The 16,742-nt window shown below is 43.2% G+C and overlaps 1 protein-coding gene across 3 annotated transcripts in view; it reads right to left on the reverse strand.

Moving 5' to 3' along the window:
• LOC140481110 (transmembrane protein 164-like) overlaps positions 1–16,742 on the reverse strand; it is a 496,588-nt gene that overhangs the window by 159,965 nt on the left and 319,881 nt on the right. The gene's annotated exons all lie outside the window — the stretch shown is intronic.

The raw sequence follows: 16,742 nt of genomic DNA on the forward strand, positions 1-16,742 counted from the left end.
TTACTAAATCACCCAAGCAAGGTACAGCCCTGGCTGCCCACAGTTTAAACCTCGAATCCATTATCCCAGGTTGACAACCTGGTATACCAATTAAACGGGTAAGAAACATAGTTTTTGCTGTATTGCCCTCAATCTGACGCATTGTCATTCAAGTTTTAACAGTAAAGATAATCATTATTTTTTGACAATGCTCCATAAATGTTGTCATTTTATCTAAGAATAACAGACTAATAAGGGTTCACTTTGTCTGAGAGGGCTCAATGTCTAGCCGTATTGATGGCAAGTCCTCAGCAGACCAGGCATTAACATAGGATGATAAATTAGCTTTATTGATAGCTTTTAATCGGGGAGATTTACTCCCCACAATCTGTGGGGCAGCCGCAATTTTGTTAGCTTGATAAAGAATCGCTTATGGTACCAAATAAAAGAGCTAAACCCGCCATTATGTTTTCTAAATATCTGTCTGGGAAACATCAAATAAAGCATCCGCACGGGTTCTAGGAAATGAGGAAGGACATTCATTTTAATAACAGCTGTCCGATCTAGCCAGGATATTGGAAATGCCTCCCATTTTTGAAGGTCATGTTTAATTTTGTCAAACTAATGGACACAGTTCACGTTAAATAAATGATCAAAGACAAATGTAATGAATATACTGAAATAGGGAAACCACCCCCGTGACCATTTAAAAGGAAACCAGGTCCCATGGGAACCTGTGCCCCACAACCTGAGCCACCTCCGGAATTTTAATTTTGTTTCTTTCAGGGATGTCAAAAGGAGGGCCCTGTGTAGACTGCTGCTGCACACCGTCCACCTCTACTCCCTCATCCACCATCCGGAAACGCCTTGGCGTGCCCATTTGCCACCGGGTGGTGGGGATCCCCAGTGGAGGGCTCTCTACGCGGGAGTCCTCCCCCTTTCTCTCGGGGATCTGGGGTGGAGGGTGCTCCACGCAGCAGTCCCCTGCAACCCGCAGGTTGCGGTGGTTCACTGACTCCTGGCCCAATTGCTTGTTCTGTGGCGCTGTGGAGTCCGTGGACCACGTGTATATTGGGTGTGGGCATTTGAACTCCCTTTTTGATTTTTTGAAAAACCTCCTCCTCTGCTTTTGTTTGCACTTCAGTTCCATGCTCCTGTTCTTCGGGCACCCGGTACGGAGGAGGGACGGCAGGTCCGAAGACCTCCTCGTGGGTCTGCTCCTGGGCCTGTCCAAACTGGCCCTCAACAGGTCGAGGCAGCGGGCCGTGGAGAGGGTCATTAGGACCGATTGCCTGCCCCTCTTTTGCGGTTACATTAGGGCCCGGGTGTCCTTGGAGAAGGACCAGGCGGTGTTCACCAACACCCTGGAGTTGTTCAGGGAGAGGTGGGCACTGCAGGGAGTGGAGTGCATTATCACCCCCTCCAACTCTATTTTGATTTAGTCCCAATCCTCCCATTCAATGTTTTGATCACACAGCATTACCCTTTGATGAGAAGGGCACTCCTTGTCACTGGCCACCCGGGTGTTTTCCTATTTCCCTGGTGGTGGAAATTGAATAAAGATTCATGCACTTTGTGTCTTTCACTGTGTCTCACACCTGCACACACACACCATGGGTTCTGGGGAAAAATAAGCATTACCGCAGTTGGGCGGTAGTGTGGGGGTTGAAAAAAAGAAAAAAAAGAATTGGAATAAAAAAAGGAAACCAAGATTTGCCCTCAGTAATAGGTATTTCCCTAAGACCTCCCATAGGCATGGTTTCCAACTTTGTAAAATTAATCTTATCGCCCAGAAAGGCAACAAGCGAATTAGTGCATTGCATCACATGAACTACTGAAATTACGGGATTTGACAAAATACATAAGACCCTCATCTGCATACAATGTAATCTTACGTGACTTCTATCCCACTTCTGGGTCAGATGTATTGGCATCCCGACGGATGGCCTCCTCCAGTGGCTCAATCACCTACGTAAACATCAATGGTGAAAGGTGTCAACCTTGTCGGCTGCCTGAAGAAATATTAATATTACTGGTTGGCCACACCATTAGTGAGAACCACAGCCAGAGGATCACAGTAAAGGACCATCACCAACTTGATATAAACTTTGCATAGACCAAACCATTCTAATATACAGAAGAGATCCGGCCACTCAACCTAATCAAATGCCTTCTCTCATCTAAATGGATCAATATTCCCTGGACAGATTGTTGTTGACACGCTTGGAACATATTGAGTAACTTCTTCACATTGTAGGAAGATCTGTGGCCCTTTATAAAGCATCTTTGGTAACGGAAGGCAGCAAAGTTTCCAGCCTGATTGTACGGGTCTCAGACAGGATTTTGAAACAAACATTTAAAAGTGAGATTGGCATGTAAGAAGCACAATCCTCCAAGGTCTTCCTTTCTTCAGCATCAGAGAGTGATGAGCCTCTCTAAAGGATGGAGGGAGGGGTTAGTAACTGTATGAGTGACGGAATATGTTAAACATCAGCCCTGACAATAGGTTTATAAATTATTTATAAAATTCACCAGGAAATCCGTTAGGATCGTGAGACTTTATATTCTGAAGCTACTGGACACCCTCCTGCGCTGACAATGGTACATTAAGGCACAACTCTTCTTCAGCGGTTACTCCTGGAAGACCTAGGTTCTTGAAAAATGACTCTATCTTAGTACATCTATCCTCAAAATGTTCAGTCTGAAATAATTCGGAGAAAAATCTCGGATAGGCTGCATTAATCTTTTTGGAATCGAAGGTAAGGATCCCAGTACCTTCCCTAATTGAGGTAATGGCTTGAGAGGGGCGCTTGTTCTCCTGCCAAGATAGACTAAAGACTTGCCTGGCTTATCACCATGTTCAAACAGCCTTTGATTTGCAAAAGTAAGTACCTTCTTGGCTGTCTGTGTGAGCGTGGAATTCACAGTAGACCGAAGCGTTGTGATCCTCTGCAGCTTAGCCACTGAGGGTCAATTACAGTATGCAGTCTCGGCTGCCCTCAGCTGTGCGTCAAACCAGCGTTCCTGCTCCCCCTTCTGCTGCATCCTAAGGAATAATTATTGCCTTGGCATAAGCCTTAACAATTTCCCATGGGATGGATGGCTTACTGGTGAAATCTGAATTAATGGCTAAGAAAGATCTGAATTCATTACAGAAATACTCAATGATCTAACTAGCCTTAAGAATAAAGGGATACATTCGCCGGTGTCTCGAATCTGTCATATTGCCCTTAATGTTAATCAATATGTATTGTCAGAAATAGTAATATTCCCAATTGTGCAGGATGCCACCAAATCTAAGATTATTGCAGGGTTTGGGAAGAGATCAATCCTCGCGTAGCATTTCTGTGGGTTGTGAGGTAGACCTTCCTCCAGACATCCACCAGCTCCAGTTCTGCACATAAATCCACTAATTGCTTGCTTTACAACGAGAGTATTGAGGGACCTTTGGGCATTCTGTCAACAGTGGGGTCCATAAGCTGTTGAAATCTCTTTATCCGATCATGTGCCATGATGCATGATAACTGAATTTGGATAATGCATCCACGAGGATTTTAAGAGGGTACGCCGGGTGCAGTGGTGGGGGGTGGGGTCGCAATTACTATTCAAAATATTGGATTATTTACAATAATTCAAGGCTTTGGGGATTATGAACCTCCCGTGAGTTTCAAATACAATCTAGTAATTGAAATGGAAGATTATCCTTATCCAGTATGGCGTCTCCCCTACTCCTGGTATTAAAAGACGAGAAATAAACCCGATCAAACCCGCCCTGCTGTAACGTCAAATGTTCCTTGTCATCTCCTGCAACAGGACAACATCCACCCTCTCTTTTGTAAGACTAGAAAGTAAATTTTTCCTCGTGACTGGGCAATGACTCCCCTTAATGTTCCAGGTACACCATACAAGCATATCATTATCCAGAACACACTGTAGCAACATTTGAGAGAGGAGGAACTCGAATTACTGATCATTAATAAACAAAGTCTCATAGAGCTTTAAAAACTCCACAAACTAAAACTACTACAACGGACAAGCTCTCAAAACTTTCCAAAACTAAACATACAAAAAAACCAATAAACAAACAAAATCGATTGGGGAATTTAAAATGTGCACAAAATTTTCGCTTTCTCTGCAGAATCAGACGAGTTCATGGAGCCATTCAATGCAATACAGAGAACCGCTGGTTACCAGAGGGAATACTGATTCCCGCGTCCCCTTACTCTTCTCTTGATAAGTGTTAGACTTGGAAGTAGGTGAGCACTTTGGTGATAGCGATCACAATTCTGTTATGTTTACTTTACTGATAGAAAGGGATAGGTGTATACCACTGGGCAAGAGCTACAGCTGAGGTGAAAGGCAATTATAGTGCGATTGGGCAAGATTTAGGAAATATAGGATGGAGAAGGAAACTGCAGGGGATAGGCACATTAGAAATGTGGAGCTTATGAAAGAAAAAGTTACTGTGTCCTAGATAAGTATGTACCTGTCAGACAGGGAGGAAGCTGTAGAGTACGGGAGATGTGGTTTATGAAGCAAGTTGAATCTCTGGTCAAGAAGAAGGCTTATGTTAGGATAAGATGTGAAGGCTCAGTTAGGGCGCTTGAGGGTTACAAGTTAGCCAGGAAAGACATAAAGAGAGAGCTCAGAAGAGCCATGAGAATTATTTGGCGGATGGAATCAGAGTAAACCCTAAGGATTTCAGTAGGTATTTAAGGAATAAAAGAATGACGAGAGTAATATTAGGGCCAACCAAGGATAGTAGTGGGAAGTTGTGTGTGCAATCAGAGGAGATAGGGGAAGCACTAAATGAATATTTTTCAACAGTATTCACTCTAGAAAACGACAATGTTGTCGAGGAGATTACTGAGACAAAAGGCTACAAGACAAGGTGTGACTGAGGTTCACAAGGAGGAGGTATTAGAAATAGATAAGTCCCCTGGGCCGCATGGGATTTATCCTAGGATCATCTGGGTAGCCAGGGAGGAGACCGCCGAGACTTTGGCATTGATTTTTGAATTGTCATTGTCTCCAGGAATAGTGCCAGAAGACTGAAGGAGAGCAAATGTGGTTCTTCTGTTCAAAAACTAATTTGATTAGGGATAGTCAGCACGGTTTTGTGAAGCGTAGGTCGTGCTTCACAAACCTTATTGAGTTATTTGAGAAGGTGACCAAACGGGTAGAAGTGATTAAACCGGTTGATGTGGTGTATATGGATTTCAGAACGGCAATCAAAAAGGTTCCCTGAAGTCGGCTATTGTACAAAATGCGGAGGAATGGGATTGTGGGAGATATAGCAATTTGGATCAGTAATTAGCTTGCTGAAAGAAGACAGAGGGTGATGGTTGATGGGAAATGTTCATCCTGGAGTCCAGTTACCAGTGGTGTACCACAAGGGTCGGTATTGGGTCCACTGCTGTTTGTCATTTTTATAAACGACCTGGATGAGGGTGGAGAAGGGTGGGTTAGTCAATTTGCGGACAACACTATGTTGGTGCAGTTGTGGATAGTGACGAACGGTTTTGTAGGTTACAGAGAGACATAGATAAGCTGCAGAGCTGGGCTGAGGTGGCAATTGGAGTTTAATGCAGACAAGTGTGAGTTGATTCACTTTGGTTGTAATAACCGGAATGCAAAGTACTGGGCTAATGGTAAGATTCCTGGTCGTGTCGATGAGCAGAGAGATCTCGGTGTCCAGGTCCACAGATCCTTGAAAGTTACCATCCAGGTTGACAGGGGTGTTAAGAATGTATACAGTGTTTTAGCTTTTGTTAACAGAGGGATCGGTTCTGGAACCTTGAGGTTATGCTACAGCTGTACAAAACTCTAGTGCGTCGCACTTGGAGTATTGTGTACAGTTCTGGTCACTGTATTATAAGAATGATGTGGAAGCTTTGGAAAGGGTGTAGAGGAGATTTGCTAGGATGTTGCCTAGTATGGAGGAAAGGTCTTACGGTGAAAGGCTAAAGGACTTGAGGCTGTTTTCGTTAGAGAGAAGAGCGTTGAAAGGTGACTTAATAGAGACTAATAAGATAATCACAGGGTTAGGTCGGGTGGACAGGGAGACCTTTTTTCCAAGAATGGTGACAGGGAGGGGGCATAGCTTTGAGTTGAGAGGTGATAGATATAAGACAGATATCAGAGGGAGTTTCTTTACGCAGAGAGTAGTAAGGGTATGGAATGCTTTGCCTGTAACGGTAGTAGATTCGCCAACTTTAAATGCATTAAAGTCGTCATTGGACAGGCAAATGGGCATACATGGAATAGTGTATGTCGGATGGGCTTCAGATTGGTATGGCAGGTCTGTGAAACATCGAGGTCCGAGGGGCCTGTACTGCATTGTAATGTTGTGTATTCTATATCATCAAACATTTTTTTTCTTCTGAATCACCGCTGCTGAAAATTCCCGAAAGGAGAGAGTTCCAAATACTCTCACCATTGTGAAAACAAAAACTAACCTCATCTGTGTGTGAGATTATTTTTGCCTCCATACCTGAGAAAGGATACAATTTAATTGGAAGCAGTTCGGAGATGTTTCACTTCATGCATTCCAGGAATGAGGGTCTTATATTATATCCTGGAACCTTTGAAGTAAAGCCATCGGATCTTTCCCATGAGTTCTGGAAGCTTCCAATATTCTTTGTTTATCCCATAACTATGTAACCGCACGCTGACAGGGCGAGAGTGCTGGTCTGAGCCTGACTTGTGCACCATAACCAATGAACTGTCTCAGTCTTCGCCCGTCCCTCTTCAGTTTCGAAGTGAAGGAATCGCTGCAGCCAGATCTCTAAAAATACTCACTTGCTGACCACCTGCTGTCTGGGCCAGCAGACCGACCATGTGAACATTCTTCATCCTGTCCCTGTTCTCGAGGTCGTCATCATGTTCAGTTAAGGTACGGACTTGTTTTTCAAGGGCTTGGATCCTCTCCTGAGAGGAATCGATCACGGTCTCTGCCACTGCTGTTCGGAGCTTGACATCGTCCATTTTGTTTCCAAGACTGTCAAGTTGCTGCTCATGTTTTTGGAGCGTGTCTGAGAGTGGCAGTGGTTCTAGCCACGGTTTAACTTTTCTTTAATCATGCATTCAATCATTTCACGTAACTTGGTGAACTTAGTGATCAAGGCCTAGTGAGATAATTGGGTCTATGGAACGAGCAGAGTGGGTTGCAGCTACAGCCTCAGGCATGCTCGATGCTTCTGACGTTTGCACCGTGTGTTGGGACTGATTCGATCCTTTCCCGTGTTTTGTCATTTCCACTTGACAAAACGGGATTAATAAAGATTCTATCACTCTTTTAGGGTTGAAGTTTAAGTAAATGGCTGGGATGGAGTGGGTTAGGGAACCACTTTGCCCGTGCTGTGATGCAGAGCCCAACAAAGCAGAATCGCCGTTATCTTGGATTCCCCCTTAACATTTTATCAATATTATCATTTCGGTTTTCATTACATTCCTGGATGTTCTGGAGCAGTGTGATTTTGTACGACTGTCAGCCTTTCCCCAACACTGCACATTCTTGCCATTCCTCGATAATCCTTGACTCCGTTATTATTTATGAACCTTCTGTCTGTGCCTCAAAAATATTCAATATCTCTGCCTCCAATGCTATGCAGGGAAGAGAGTTCCAAAAACTCTCACCATTGTGAAAACAAACATTAACCTCATCAGTGTGTGAGATTATTTTTGCCTCCTTACTTGAGAAAGGATACAATTAAATTGGAAGCAGTTCGGAGATGTTTCACTTCATGCTTTCCAGGGATGAGAGTCTTATATTATGAAGGTTTTAATAGATTACTCTTGGAATGAGAGGTGATCTTATTGAAACATACAAAGCCTAGAGGAGAGTGGATCAGATATATACCCACTGTGTGTTTGTATAGTCCAAACTTCTTGTCACTTTTACGTCTAGAGTGTGGAAGTAGATATTCCATCCATCATGTCCACATTGATCTTCGGAACAGTATCGCCACCTCAGATCTGCCCCCATACTCTATCCATGTAACCCTGCAGTTCCCATGACTAAACTATCTAACCTACACATCCCTGGGCACTTCGGGCAATTTAGCATGGCTAATCCACTCTAAACTTCATATCTTTGGACTATGGGAGGAATCTTAATGGAAACCCACAAAGACATGGAGAGAATGTTCAAAATCAAGATCAAAGGTGGCCCGAGGTTGGAATTGAACGCAGCCCATTGGTGATGGGAGTGCTGACCACAGATCCACCACATGCATCCGTTAGTTCTATTAGTTATTTGTGGCTGATTTAAAAAATCTGTCTGACTTGTTCCTGTCACTAAATCTGACCCAGTCTGATACCTTTATCATCGGTCATATCACCAATCTGGTTACATTTAAAATTTGTTGTGAGCAGTGGAGGAATGGCACTAGAAAAGGAAACAGTGACACCCTTCAACCTCATGAATGTAGGAGAAATTCACAAAGTGGGAATTCTCTTTCCCAAAAGTTTGGGATAGCCAGACATTTATATTATAACGAGGCTGTCTTTGTCTAATTTTCGATGGACAGGTGAATCAGGGATAATAGTGCATGAAGAATAAAGTGTAGCTGGGACCACAATGAGATGAGCCATGACATAATTTACTGGTGGAGTAGTGTCAAAGCGCCAAATGGCCCTCTCGTGTCCCTCAGCCCTATGTTCTGATGTTCCATTCAGCCATTCCGACCTGCTACGTGGTGCAGATCGTGGCCACTCCGATGGTTTGGTGTAGTTTGGGAAATGTAATCGGAAAATCCAGGCTGGGTCAGGAAGTGAACTCCCACCCCAATCCCTGTTTCCAGGCTTCCCCTCTCTGTAACTTCTGCTCCAAATGTGGGTCATGTTGCAGCCCAGATACGTTGGGAATACAGCCCCCATACCCCAACCAGGGTTAAATCAACAAATCCTCTGCTCTCCCTGAATGCAACATTTTACAGCATGATTTCTAGGAAAATAACCCGTTACTTTCCAAAAGCATAATGTGAAATGAATAAATAGGAACAGGAGTAGGTCATTCTGCCCATCGAGCTAGACCTGTCATTTAATAAGAACATGGCTGATCTACTCCAGGGCACAACTCCACTTTCTTGCCAACTCCTTGTCTCCCTCCACACCTCTCTGGGTCAGAGAATTCCAGACATTCACTACCTTCTGAGAGAAGACATCGGTTTGCATCTCAGATTGAAATCGATGTTCCTTATTCGGTATCTATATCCTCGAGTTCGACACTTTGGCCAAGAATGGAAACAACTTCTGAATATCTACCTTCTCAAGCCCTTTCTGTGTCTTGTAATTTCAGCAGTACCGCTCATCATTCATTTAAACCCCAATGAATAATTGCCTCACCATTTTAGAGATTCTCAATAACACAACCCTTTCGTCCCAGGAACCTGCCTAATGAACCAACCTAGTTATTTGCTGCATCTGTATGCTGACTTTATGTTTCATACACAGGAAGACACCAATCCTTTTGTCCTGTTCCTTTTCTGGAAGTCCTTTCCATTAAATAACAGCCTGCCTTTTGGTTCTCAGTGTCATCCACCAATCCGGATGTAGATTGTAAATAACTGATGCCATCGGACTCAGAGCTGTGGCACTGCAGCAGATACACCTTTTATTTTGAAGATTCATTAATCCTGACTCTCCGATTGTTATGTGCTAACCAGTCATCATTCCATGTTAATACATTATCCATCATCCTACGAGCTTCTGTCTTGTGTAAGAACTTATATTTTGAAATACCTTGTGGAAAATCTCTGGAAAGCCTGGTGTCTACCAGATCCTCTTTATCAAGTCCGCTTGTTACATTCTCAGGCATCTCCAGAAATACTTTGCATGATTTTACAGGGCAAAGTATCATTTCCATTTCACAAACCCACACGGACTCTGCGTGAAGCTTTCCAAAATGTCCATGCTTGCCAGGTTTTCCAAATTAAGCTCGTCCCATCTGCTTTCATTTGGCCCATATGCTTCTAAATGTTTCCCATTCATATGTTTGTCCAAATGAGTTTTAAATGTTGTACCTGTACTGGCATACAGCACACTTCCTCTGACAGCTCATTCCATACCCAACCACCCTCTGTGTAAAAAAGTTGCCCCTTCGTTCCTTTTAAATCTTTCCTCTTTCACCTTAAACCTGTGCCTTCTATGGCTTAACTGCCCCATGCCGTTGGAAAGGCTATTCAACCTATCCATATCTCTCATGATTTTAGAAACTTTTACAATGTCGCCACCCAACCTCCCACATTCCATCTGATACTAACTTCAAGATAAAGCATTTAAAGAAAAATACTGCAAAATTAAACAATATTAAACATGACAGGTATACAATACTCAGCCCAAACTTCAAATGCTGATTTGTTTTTCTCCATATTATAATGAAAGGCAGCATGAAACGCTTACTAGTGCCAATAAGAAGTCAAACACCTGAATTCCTTTGTCTAAAGGGGGTGATGATCTGACAGTGAAAACGTATCTATGGCCATATCTATATAATGCCACATAGTCAACATTCTCCCTCCTGGTCTCCCTACGACCTTGTTTGATTGTGACTTCTTTATCTTGAATTCAATAGAGAGCACCCTTTTCCCCCATTCACAGCTTAATTTAAACCCATTTTACTTCATCCATTCGTTCACCAATACGAAACTCCAGTTTATCTTTGCCACACCCTCTTTTCCCTGTCACCCATCCCCCACCTCTGTCAAGGGATTAAAAATCCCAGTTTCCAATCCTTTTCATTTCTGAAGAAATGTCACACTGGGCTTGAAATGCTAACGTTGTTTCTCTGTATCTGTAGATGCTGACAGACCTGCTGAGTTTCTCCAGAAATGAATAGGAACAGAATATATTTTCACTAAAACAAATAACTGGATACTGAAGTAAAAATGCAAAAATTGCTGGAGAAGGTGGGAGCTTTGTAGAGGGTCACTGGACTTGAAGGCTTAACTCTGTATTCACTCCAGAGGATGCTGCAAAATTTTCAGTAATTTGTTCAGCAATTTCTGTTTTTGGACAATTTTCAAAGAAGGAAGTCAAAGATGCTCAAAATCCTGTCCAACATGGAGTGCCGTAAACTGGGAACTGAACAATAATGCATGGTGCACAAGTTCCTTAAGTCTGAAACTGCATAAGACTGACATCACTGACACTACAGAGCTTTTAGTCATGGTCAGGGAGAAAAACAGAGGGAAACACTTCACTTCAAATACAGATGTTGACATTGTGGAAAAGAAACGATTTAGGTTATTACCTTAAATTGGTAGAGTTAAAGTAACAAATTGGAGGTGTGACACCAGGGAGATGCCCTCAGCAGAATGAGAATATGAAAATGGAAGTGTTACCGCAGCAGAAACCAGGTTAGGTCACTGAATACAGGGCTGATGCCAAGATCGGAATCACATGCACCTGAACTTGTTGACAACCCATACTTGATTTGTTGCATTCCAAATAGCAAAATTAACTTCTGATGGAGAGGGGAAATGGTCACAAGACTAATAGATCGGATCTAAGCTCTGTCGTCCTGCTAAATCCAAGTATAAATGTCGATGGACTATTTATCAATTTACTGGAGGAGAGCCCTCTACAAATACCCTCATCCTAAATATCGGAACAACTCTGTATTTCAGTGAAAAAAAGTCAAGGGTGTGGTATCTGCACTATCCTCAGCCAGAGGTGTTGAGTGGATGATCCAAGTCACACTCATCATGATGCCCACAGACTCACAGATGCTCGACTTCCAGCAATTCGATCCGCTGCACGTGACATGAAGAAACAGCTGAACACAGTCGATACGACAATAGCAGTGGGCCCTGACACCATTCCTGCAATGCGACTGAAGACTTGTGCTGCACTGCAAGCCGTGTCGCTCGGGAAGCTGTTTCATTCCAGCTCCAACTCTGACATCTCCCTGGCGATGTGCAAAATTACTCAGCTTTGTCCAGTCCACAAAGAGAAGAGTAATTACAATCTGATCAATTACCACCCCCTCAGTACCATCACGATAGTCAAACTGGCGGGAGTTCTTTTTGACAGGGCTGTTAAGTAGCACTGAAATAATCAGATCAGTGTGGTTTCCGATAGGTCCCCATGTGGAGATGGTGCTGTTGTGAAAATACCATTGGATTATTAATCCAGACCAGAATAATGCTCAGGCAGCTGGTGGAAGTTAAAAAATAATTAATAAAATATCGAGACCAAACATCTGGTGTATCTAGTCGTGATCATGTGTCCAATGTTGATTGTAAACATCGATCTCCTATACCAATCGATCTACTACTTTCAGGAAGTGAATCTCCCGTGTTTCCTGTTCTGGCCTAAAAGTGACTCCAGACGCACAGGCACGGTGTCTGAATTGGCCGATAAGACACTCAATTGTATCAAACTGTCTGAGGTCTTAAAGGATAAAACCAGACAGAATACCTGGCACCAACCTCGTTATCAGAAAAGGGAATGGGAAACACAGTCTTGTCGACCCTGCATAGACATCCTTCCTAACATCTGAGAGCATGCGACAACATTTACAGAGCTTTCCCACAGACTGCACAGAAACCATTGGGAAAGGAGGTGGTCATTCGATACAGTGAGCTTTCCCCATGGTAGTTCATGGCGGAACATCTCCTCAATGCAGTTTTCCCCATACAATGTTCATATCCCATAATACCTTTAAAGATTGTGAAATATAAACCGAGAACAAATGTCGTGCTTTCGGCCCATCAAGTTTTCTCCTCTATTCAATATACACGTGGTTCTTTGATAACACTTCTGTATTAAATACGATTTGACAGTTTTCTATAAAGTGAACTATCATCCTGCTTCCAATCTGCCTCACACTTTCAGACTTTGATATATTTCAATAATATCTCCACTCATTTTCCTAATCCTGATTAAATACAGGCCCAGTCACCCAATACTCTGGTCCCACAACAGGCCTGTCATCACAGAGATCAGTCTGGTCATCCTCCACTGCTCTCCCACAATGTCAGGTTTCTCCTTTACGAGGCAAGGAGACCAAAACTGCACGAAATACTGCACAATGTCCGAGATGGGGACTCAGGAAGGCCCTGTATAGATGCAGTAAATGACCCTTACTCCTGTATTTAAATCCCCCTGAAATGATGGTGAATACACCATTTATCTGCCTACCTGCTTTCTGCTCCTGCAATATTACTTTCATTGACTCAGGTACAGGGAGATGCAGATCGTTTTCACTGTTACAGCTCCCCACTTGCTTGGTCTATATACACTGTTCAGCGTGCCAATGCCATTCCCAGTATTAACTTCTGGCTTCAGAACTCACTGCCTTACATAGAGTCAGAGGGCTGCACAGAAATAAAACACAAATGCAGCTAAAGTTCCTTTTTCGATCAACATTTTTCAACCAACCCCTTTGCAAATGATAGGCTGCCATTCTATTGTTCCCATCAAAGTGCACAACATCTCATCTCTCCCATTACTCTCCATCTACCACGTATTTGCCCAGTCATTCCATTTGTCTCAACTGCATGACCCCACAATCAGAATCCTCTCTAATACTTTGCCAAAAGCTGTAATTCCCAGGATAATTCCTATTCCCTTTCCTGAACAAGGGATTAACATTTGTCACCCCCCCCCCCCCCCCAATCATCTGGCAGTACTTCAGTGGACAGTGAGGATGCAAAGATCATCGCCAAAGGTGCACTTCCTGTGATAACCACTTGTGCTTCCTGTCTGGCCTAGGGGACTTTTCTATCCTTATGTTTGTACTTCAACCAATCTGCACTTCACCTCACATTGTCTACTCACTGCCCAACCAATTGACTGTTTGACTGATTTCCATTTCAGGGATGCCCTCCTGAGCAAATACAGTTCACAATATCCTGTGAATCACGGAATGGAAAAATGTGAAGGCACCAATGACTTCCTGATGAAGGGCTTCTGCCCATAGTTTTCACTCTCCAGCTCCTCAGGATGCTGTTGTTTTACCAACGCCACACTTTTCGACTCTGATCTCCAGCAACTCCAGTCCTCATTTCTCCATCATTGAGGGCTGACTCCTCTGCACACTGAACACGGAATTTATCACCAGGGATTTATTGTATGTGCAGCTGACTGTTCAGTTCTAGAATGTTGCATTTGATGAATACATTAATTAAAAAATAAATTACAATTCCACAGTTCCAGAGTTACAGTTTTGTTTCATGGAGTATGCAGCTTGATAACAAACATTAAACGACTGATGAACTCCGAGTTACAGTGTACTCCACGTGTAAAATTCAAGGCTGATGTTCTTTGCATTAATGCTGGGAATATTATCAGATAGACAGATGTGATAATGGAACAAGGTGACATGTAGAAGTGTTACATTTTTGCCATCACAGAGACTTGACTGAGGATGGTCAGGGCTGACAACTCAATATTCTGTGGTACAAGAACGAGAGGCAGGAAAGGAGAGGGGAAAAAGAGGAGGTGGGATTGCATTGTTAATTATGGAGTCAATGACGACAGGAAGGAGGGACGATACACTGGAAGGATCTTCTAATGACGCTTTGTGTGTAGAACTCAGGATCAAAACCATGTCAGACACACTGCTGGGCATATATTATAGAACCCCACATAAAAGAGAATACAGAAGCAGATATAAAACCAATTTACTGAGGTGTGTAAATATCACAATAGTATCATTATATTCAGGAATTTCAATTCCAAGTATACATTAGGACAGTGATAATTTTTTAAGGCGTGGAAGATGTCTTGAAATTTAATCCAGAGAGGTTCTTATATCAACATGGAGCATATACAACAATGGGCAGTGTAGTGCTGGGCATCACTGTGGGGAATGAAGCCAGTTAGTTATTGCAGGCAGGATTGGGAAACCATTGTAGCATCAGTGACTGTTACTCATGCATTTTTAGCTTGTTAAGGAAAAGTCCAAAAGAAAAATCTCCGAAAAGTAAAAGATTTTTGGACTGCTAAGGCAGATTGTATTAAAACTATGTCCATGATCAGTCCATAATACAGTTACTTCTGTGTGAAACTGTAGCAGAAGATCGTGGGGGGGTGGGGGTCACATTCTCAAAATGGAATCGATGCCAGTGTCACCGCAACATGTTACACTGAAGATCAATTTATGAAAACAAGACAGGAGAACCTTGAATGTCTACAAATACTCAGAATGGAATTAAAAATTATAGATATGCTTAAAACAGGTCTAAAGTGAGCAGGTCAATGGAGATCCCAGAAGAGTAGCGAACGTCCAGGGATAAACTCAAGAAAGTATGTAGAAGAGCTAAAATGGGAATGATAAAAACATTAGCTGGCAATATTTTCAAGAATTCAACCACATTTTATAGGTGCATTAAGGGTAAGACGGTAACAAGACAAAGAGTGGGATGTATTAGGGACCGAGGAAGCCGCCTGTGCACAGATCCAGAGAATATGTTAAACACGTACGACACATCGGTCTTTGCTTTGGAGAAGCAGTTTCTGACAGTGTGTCTTTGAGCAGATTGACACAGATACTGAGGAAGAACTGAAAGTTGATGCAGGACTAAAAGTGGGCTAATCCCAAGATCCGGATGAACTGCAAATTAGACTAATGTGGAAGATGAGGGAGGAGATTACAGGCTCTTAAATTTTGTGGGTTTTTTTGTTTTGCCTCTGGCCACAGAGGAGGTGTGATTGAACAAAACAAAATCTAATGGAAGTTCAACTTCCATGCAGAGTGCTAGAAAAAATCCATGGGGTCTAAAGATCACCAAGTCTCACATCAATGGGAGGGAAACCATTGTGCAAAATTGTGAAGGCTGTTTTGGCTGGATCACTAAATATCTTCAAGGCTGAGATGGACAGATTTTTAAACAAGGGTGACATCTATTCTTATTAGAACGACAGCAAAGACCAGAGGAATGTAACAATGCCGATTGGCTGTCAGGGTGAAGATTTGCATCAGCACAGTCAACACTACCAGAGGGAAGACCTCAGCAACACATTTTCCATGGGCACGCATGAACCTGGTGTCAAGGAGTGCTAAGGGCTAAATATTCCATCACTGGTTTCCCTCCTTCCCTGGAATGGGAGATGACATGATCAATAAGGTGGGTCTTCCCAAGATGAGTCTAGGATCAATTGTATGTTCTTATTAGAATGGGTGTCGAGTTGCGAATTGTCAGAGCTAGTTGAGATCATTGCTGGATTGTTACTGGAGGAACGTTTGGTTGTGCTGACCTGCTCTTGGTGGATCCTCATGCTGGTTTCAGCCTAACACCATATCAGGGACGTAACAACATAGGAGCTATGGCCTCAGCAACCGCTCAAAGCCCAGGCCAGGGCATTCACAGCACAGTCAGGGTTACTGAAAAGAAGATGGAGGAATGTACACCGGTCGATCGGACTGTCCCTCAAGAAGATTCTGTTCGAGTGCTGCGGGTTTGACGCAGCAAACGTGTACTGCCTGCTGGATTTCCCTTAGGCAGGCTATTTCGATGTGATCTTCGGGAGCATGAAGCATTGCGAGCAGCTCCAGAAGGTGTTTAAAGAGAAGGAAGTTGGGGGGGTGGGGCTCTGTTCTCCATCTGGTGGGTGGTCCCGTTTTATGTGCTTCCTGCACAGAGGAGTAAGATTGTTATAGTTCATACGTACAACCCCCACGTCCCAGCAGCTAATGTCCTGACCTTCCTGAGAAGATATATCCAGGTCAAGGGAGAAAGCACTGATGTGGTCGACACTTTCGGAATCTTGACCAGCAAGCAGCAGGTCAGGGTAACCCTGAGGGTCGATGCCAG

The sequence above is a fragment of the Chiloscyllium punctatum genome, chromosome 9, assembly GCF_047496795.1.
Source record: "Chiloscyllium punctatum isolate Juve2018m chromosome 9, sChiPun1.3, whole genome shotgun sequence".
NCBI lineage: Eukaryota > Metazoa > Chordata > Chondrichthyes > Orectolobiformes > Hemiscylliidae > Chiloscyllium > Chiloscyllium punctatum.